The sequence below is a fragment of the Anguilla rostrata genome, chromosome 15 (assembly GCF_018555375.3).
Source record: "Anguilla rostrata isolate EN2019 chromosome 15, ASM1855537v3, whole genome shotgun sequence".
Classification (NCBI taxonomy): domain Eukaryota; kingdom Metazoa; phylum Chordata; class Actinopteri; order Anguilliformes; family Anguillidae; genus Anguilla; species Anguilla rostrata.
The window spans coordinates 25,105,398-25,111,703 of record NC_057947.1 but is presented as its reverse complement, the minus strand read 5'-3'; the positions used below and the strand labels follow the sequence as shown (position 1 = coordinate 25,111,703).

Genomic DNA, 6,306 nt, shown 5'->3' with positions numbered 1-6,306 from the left:
CATCCTTATTTTCTCATGCGATATAAGGTGCAAACTGAAATAGAGTTTTAACACTCTTTTTTATTATTGATGTTTTCACAGGTGTTCTTGATGTTTCAAAGAGGGAAAATAATGGTAGCACTTCTGGTCCCTTTTTCCATGAGAGAGCTTGGAGGAAAAGGTATTAGTCCCCTAAAAAAAATCTAACAAGGAAGTAGCCATTAGCTTTCAATTTCAGCCTAAATTGATCTTGTTTCCCTGTACAGAGTAATTGGCTAATTAGTGCAGTCCAAAATTATAAAAGAAGAGAAAAGCTGTTCAGCGAGCAGGAGAAAGGCTCGGAGCTGTGCAGGGTTTAAAGGGTCAGGGGTTCAGCTGTGGAATCAAAATGGAGTCCGTTTGGCCGGACTGTCAGTGGTGCCCCACTGCCTTTCTTCACCAGGCGGTCTCTTCCCCCTTCACCTGCCCACGAGATGAATAATATCCTGATTCAGGTATGGGGAGGGTGGGGGGAGAGACCAGGCTGATACTCTGGTCTGTTGCACAAATGCTAATTTAATCAATGTGTTGTAAATCCAACTGTGTGCTGACTAATGTGCTGCTGCCCAGGGGTATTGGGACACAAATGCAAAGACACACGCGCATGCACTCACATACACTGACACACACATTCGTTCACATACACATGCACACACTTACACATGCAGACACATAAACGAATACGGACATGCACACACACACACACATGCATGCACAAACACACATGCATACACACATATAAACGAATACATGATTCTCACATGCACAAACACCTATGCTTAGATGCACATACACACTAAAAGTACACACATACACAATTATACTCATATGTTTTGCAAAAGTACATGCATAGCAACATCCACACACTCAAACAGGTACATACAGTTTTCTCTTTAGTGTTCATATACGTGTGTGTGTATGTGTGCATGCACGCATCAGTCCACATTGCAATTCAGTTCACACTAGCAAGGCAAACACCTTAATGTAAAAAAAAACATAAATAATAAATAGAACAATAACAATAAAACAACGCAAACACAATCATAGCTGCTGCTAGTAATTTGCAATAATGTTATCATTTTGAAATCAAAAGGGAAAAGGGCAATAAAAGAACATAAAAGCAAAACAAGATCATTTTGATAAGTGGAAAACACTGTCTTGGAGACCTAAAATTGTTTGAGGTGTGAATGAAGAGCTTTTTGTGCATCTCTCTCTCTTTCTCTCTCTTTCTCAGAGCAGAGGTAGAGAGGCTGCTCCATCTCTTCGCACCAGCGTGTCAGCTCCTGACGTTGCCATGGCGACGGACTGTTGTCGTGGCAACCGCGGCAGATGGGGGAGGAGAGAAAACAAGAGCGCAGAAGAGGAAGAAGAAGAAGAAGAAAAAAAAAGAAAGGAGAAAAGATGAGAAGGAAAGAAGGCCGGAGTCTTTTTCTCATTAGACGATAAAGAAACCGCAGTGCCAGTAATCTGTGCCCCTCCGCTGCCTCTATCAGCTCAGAACATCAGCCCGCTTCCTTTAGGAGTAAATAGCAGAGAGCTGGTCCATTAGGTGCCATAATGACGGCCGTTTATTAATAGTCATGACTCTGATGAGCTTCAGTGCCGCTTTGATGGGCCAATTTGTGTCTCTTTTACAAAGACCGCTGGGGTCGGCTGTGCGGAGCAGGCCGGTTCAAGGCGCAAACGCGGGGTCCTGCCCCAGTGCTCTGAAGTGACATCATTCCTCCACCCCTTCATCATTTCATCGATCTGAAGAGATCGCTGATTGACTAGATGAGGTTTCTACCATGTTGCTTTCACCTGTCCATGCTGTATAGATCAGATGATTAAAGGTAAGGAGGACAAAATCTTTCAAATGATCATCAGTAGTTTAACCCCATTTCCAGTGGTGTGAATGCAGATAACCTGATTGATATAGCATCCCCTGGTGGGCAGGAGGGTAAACATTACCCAACCCCCCCCAAAATAAATTTACTTTGGTAAGTGGATACCATATGTTAAACCAGGGAAGGAAAGGGAAAAAAATGCACCAAAAATGACTTCTGAGATTTCATATTTATAGTGAGTCCTACAGCTGTTTCTTTATTTTACCTGCTAGAAATCTCAGGTCTTCCATCTGTTTCTTTTTCCACAGTCACTCTTTTCCGTTCTGTCCACTGTTCCAGGAGTCAGTCACTTTTTGCTTACGACCCAGATAAGAGCACTTCAGTTAGCTGCCCAGGTGAGTTCGATTGCTTTTTGATTGTTGTCCCGCTGTGCTAAAAATTAATGAAATTGCAGCATAAATGAGGTCAGAGTCCATCAGGGGCCAGGTTTGTTAACAAGATCAAAGAGATGTTTTGGGGGGGGGGGGGCAGGGATCAGGGGGCAGGGCAGCAGGTGGGGGCCATCATGATGGTTCTAGTTAGACAGTTTAGCTCTTCCCTGTTTGAAGGGACTGGCAGAAAGTGGACAGTCATCCTCTGTGCATAGTTGAAGGTATTCTGGCCAGAGTGTCATTATGGATAGAAGGCCAAAGCTGAAGGTTGGAATGTAGCCAGGTCTCTCAAATTCTTCCTTGATCTGACTCACAGTCAGGTTAGCAGACAAATAACTGATGCTCTTATTTAGTGCTTCAAAAGACTTATTTACTGATTTATTTCCATTCAAGTCCTTACTGTTCATGCACTCAGCCAGGTTAAGGTACCACCAGGGTCTCTATCAGAGCACACATTTTAGACTCTGAGATACTAGATACTGCACAATTAATCATGAAGGGCCAAAATATCATTTACATTTTTAAGTTATTATATGCTACATATTGAATTGTGTGTGTGTATATAGATATATAAGGATTGTCAGCAGTAGCAGTAGCAGTAGCAGTAGCAGTAGTAGCAGTAGCAGTAGCAGTAGCAGCAGCAGCAGTAGCAGCAGTAGCAGTAGCAGCAGTAACAGTAGTAGCAGCAGTAGGAGCAGTGGTAGGATATGAGATACAGCAGAGAGCATGCTGGGACAGAGCTATTGTAAAAGCAGGTGCTGCGCTGATGGGACTGTATCGGGAGAGAGCGCTGGGGTTTGGAATCTCACTGCGCTGAATCAGGGAAACGTTAGCGCTGGCTGCGCCGCAGCGCGTCTGCTTTTTTTTACGGCCAGGAAACAGACAGCATCACTCTGCACCACTGCCCCTCTCTCAAGAGCTGCTTACCCAGCAGCCATTAATCACCGCTCGTCCTCCGTCCCGCTATGGCTGCCTCACAAATGTTATTTTAACATGACCTTGCACAGGCGCACTGTCCACCTGCACCTCTGCTCTCCGCCGGGCTCCTGGTGTGGGAGGGTCCCGTTACGGTGTTGTGTCTTGGACCGCCCCGCACCCTCCGGAGATTTGCAGGTTCGGATCCTCTCCGTGCGCTCTGCAACCCTGCGGTGCTTCTGGCTTCCCGCATGGCTCAAGACATAAATCACACTCATTCACTCCTAAACGTGTCCTGCTCTCTCCAGATTGAGGAATCAGGTGTGGAACGTGACACTCCTCAGTAATACCCCCCCGTTTCTTTCATTTTCTGGCACGGTCAGGGAGGGAGGGAGGGGGGGGGATGGGGGAAACCTCCGGGGTGCCTGAGCACCTGCTCCTTTGATTTGTTTTAAAAAATAATAAGCTAAAATAATATTTGTATTATTAGTGTTGCTGTCATTACTGTTCATTCATTCATTTTGGCAAAATATGTTCTGTACAATAACTGGGCGTCGTACAGTTTTTCTGAGTTGATTTGCCCTTTTCTCTCTCTGAGCACCTGCCCCTCAGAATGCCTCTCCATGGCGCCCCTGTTCATTTGTACAGATGATTCAATGAAATAGTGTCCACCATGCTCCACTCTGAAGCACACGCAGTTCACGGCCTTTTCTCTTCAGTGAGCTTGCTCCGGCATGATTTGGAGGAGCAGGTTCTTCGCCCCATAATGTGGGGGGTCTGGCGGGGTGTGATGTGGGTGTCCGGGCCCCCGTGTGTGTGTGTGTGTGTGTGTTGCATAAAGGCAATAAGACCGCTGGAGCTTTGCTACGGGCTGCAGGGGAGAAAACGCATCTAATGGCCGCTATCGATCTGCGGACGTGCCCCCGTGACTGATGGAAGAATAAAAGCACCCTCTCTCTCTCCACGGCCCAGGAAAGAGGCTGTCCTAATGACTGCCTGCTGGATTTTCATCACAGGGCACTTCTTCGGCTGTCAGTGCTGGCTCTAATTGCCGGGCAGAGAAACGGGGACGTCTTGCCGTCCTCCGGCGCTCAGCGCTTACTGAAGGTCCCGCGGGGATCCCGGGGTGCCAAAAAACGCGGAGTGCTTCGGTTTTACGGTAAAGCTGCAGCTTTGAGCTACTTCCACCGAAACGGCGGGCGCAAAAACGTAATAGGGTAATAGAAAATAAATAATTCACCTCGCATTCGTACGAATCGAGTGGGTTTTATGGAACCGTCCTCTAATTAATGGTTAATGGAAAATGGATCTGATATTCTGGCCCAAACTGCCCCCTGCTCTCTGATGGAAACAGTGCATATTGCTTAATCATACTCAGCATACGCTGCTCATACAGATTAATCACACTAAGCACGCTGGCCACACAGCTTAATCATCTTTAACACAAGCCATGAACGTAGCCTAACACACTACGACCAGATTAACACACACATCGCCTGCAGTTTCATCACACTTAGCACATACCGCACACGTTTAAATCATTGCAAAGATTTAATTTGTTTTTGTGTTTGTTATATGCATCGAGAGAGGCCGAACCGTTCTTCTGCTGACTGTCAAATTGTCTCTTTGATCGTAAAATTCATTACAGTAGCACCGGAATGGTCCCTGTGAGTACGTTTACAGTATAATCAACGGCAGGGCTGATTCGCTAACTTGCTGGGGTATTTTCTCAATTTATTGGCCTATTATGTTCTCATGATAGGCACAATTAAAATTAAATTAACAGTGTAACTTCTTTCATTTGGAACACCATTTCTTCCAGAAAAACAATGCATGCATTTAAGTGACCAGGCCCAGGTTAATGGCTCATTCATTTTGCTAATTGATAGCATCTGTAGTGCTCTGGTTGTCAGTGGGGTGTGTGAATATAAGAGTTGCAAAGGCAAGTCCTGTGGTTATGAACAGTTAGACTGGTACTGAATTCTACACTTTTGGTGGGAGGGGACACAGGGAGGGCTACGCATTTTTGGTTGTATCACAGTAAGTCTGAACAGCAGTTTACGACTGTGCTCTCTGAACATTCGTGACTGCTCATCCCAAGCAGTCTTGCGGTTTTCAAGTGTGTATCAAGGAACATTACAAAATGAGAATGCATGATGCGAGCCATTCTGCCCACCATGGCTGCCATTTTATGTATTTAACTGCTATATCAATGTTTTTTTTTTTTTTTGAGTGAGTGAGTGAGAAAGTGAGAGAGAGAGTGAAAGATGGCCTTTGTCTCACAGCTATTCGTAAATATGTTACATTGGCCAGCCCTCTAGTGAACAACTACAGAAACACCCATGAACACACTGCCTATATTTAGGTAATATAGACATCACCAATATAGACAAAATCATTTCATATGGGGAAAACAACCCCATTTAAGGCAAATGCGTCTTGTTTGCTTTGATTGGCAGTACACACAAACCTAAAACAATAGCCCCTGTCACTCTTGAGCTGCTGCTGCCAGCCTGATGATTACCAGGCTCTCCATTTAGGAGACTGGAAGGGTGTGAAACTGACAATGTGTCATCTTTGGAAATCTGCGCATTTCAGCCTCCTTCTCCTGTCCCCCCAGCCATCGCCCAATCTGTCAAATGTTCTGTGTGGAATGTTTTCAGAGAACAAAGAATCATCTTTTGTTCTTTTCTCCACTTTCACATTGTGTCAAGGAATAATCCCGTTTTCAAGAAACCTCACAATTTTTGTGTAAGAACCACTGTGCTCACACACTGTACAAACACAGATACGCAAAGATGCACATATGCATGACCATACACATGCGCATTTACACACACACATACACGCAATCACATGCACATATGGACAGCCCCTTTTCAGGTTTGAAATGCATCTGTGCCAGTCTTCACAGCCATGTCATCCCACAAAGTTTAATAAAGTATAGCGCCATTTCTTTTTCTTTGTTTCAGTTTTCTTCACTTATCCTCTATTCTATGCTACCACCTGCTGGCCATGTGTAAGAATACGTGCTAAACAATTCACTTGAAGCGGTGGCTAGGGCAGAAAAGTAGTTCCCAGGCTTTCTGTGGGGAAAATAATGTTTAATAATGCAC

General features: G+C 45.0%; 1 long non-coding RNA gene across 1 annotated transcript; it reads left to right on the top strand.

Moving 5' to 3' along the window:
- Window positions 1-328: 328 nt before the first annotated feature.
- Window positions 329-2,331, top strand: LOC135241400 (uncharacterized). The gene is made up of 3 exons (XR_010325991.1): window positions 329-473; window positions 1,253-1,850; window positions 2,153-2,331. It is a non-coding gene; the product is annotated as an uncharacterized LOC135241400 (long non-coding RNA).
- The last annotated feature ends 3,975 nt before the right edge of the window (window positions 2,332-6,306 follow it).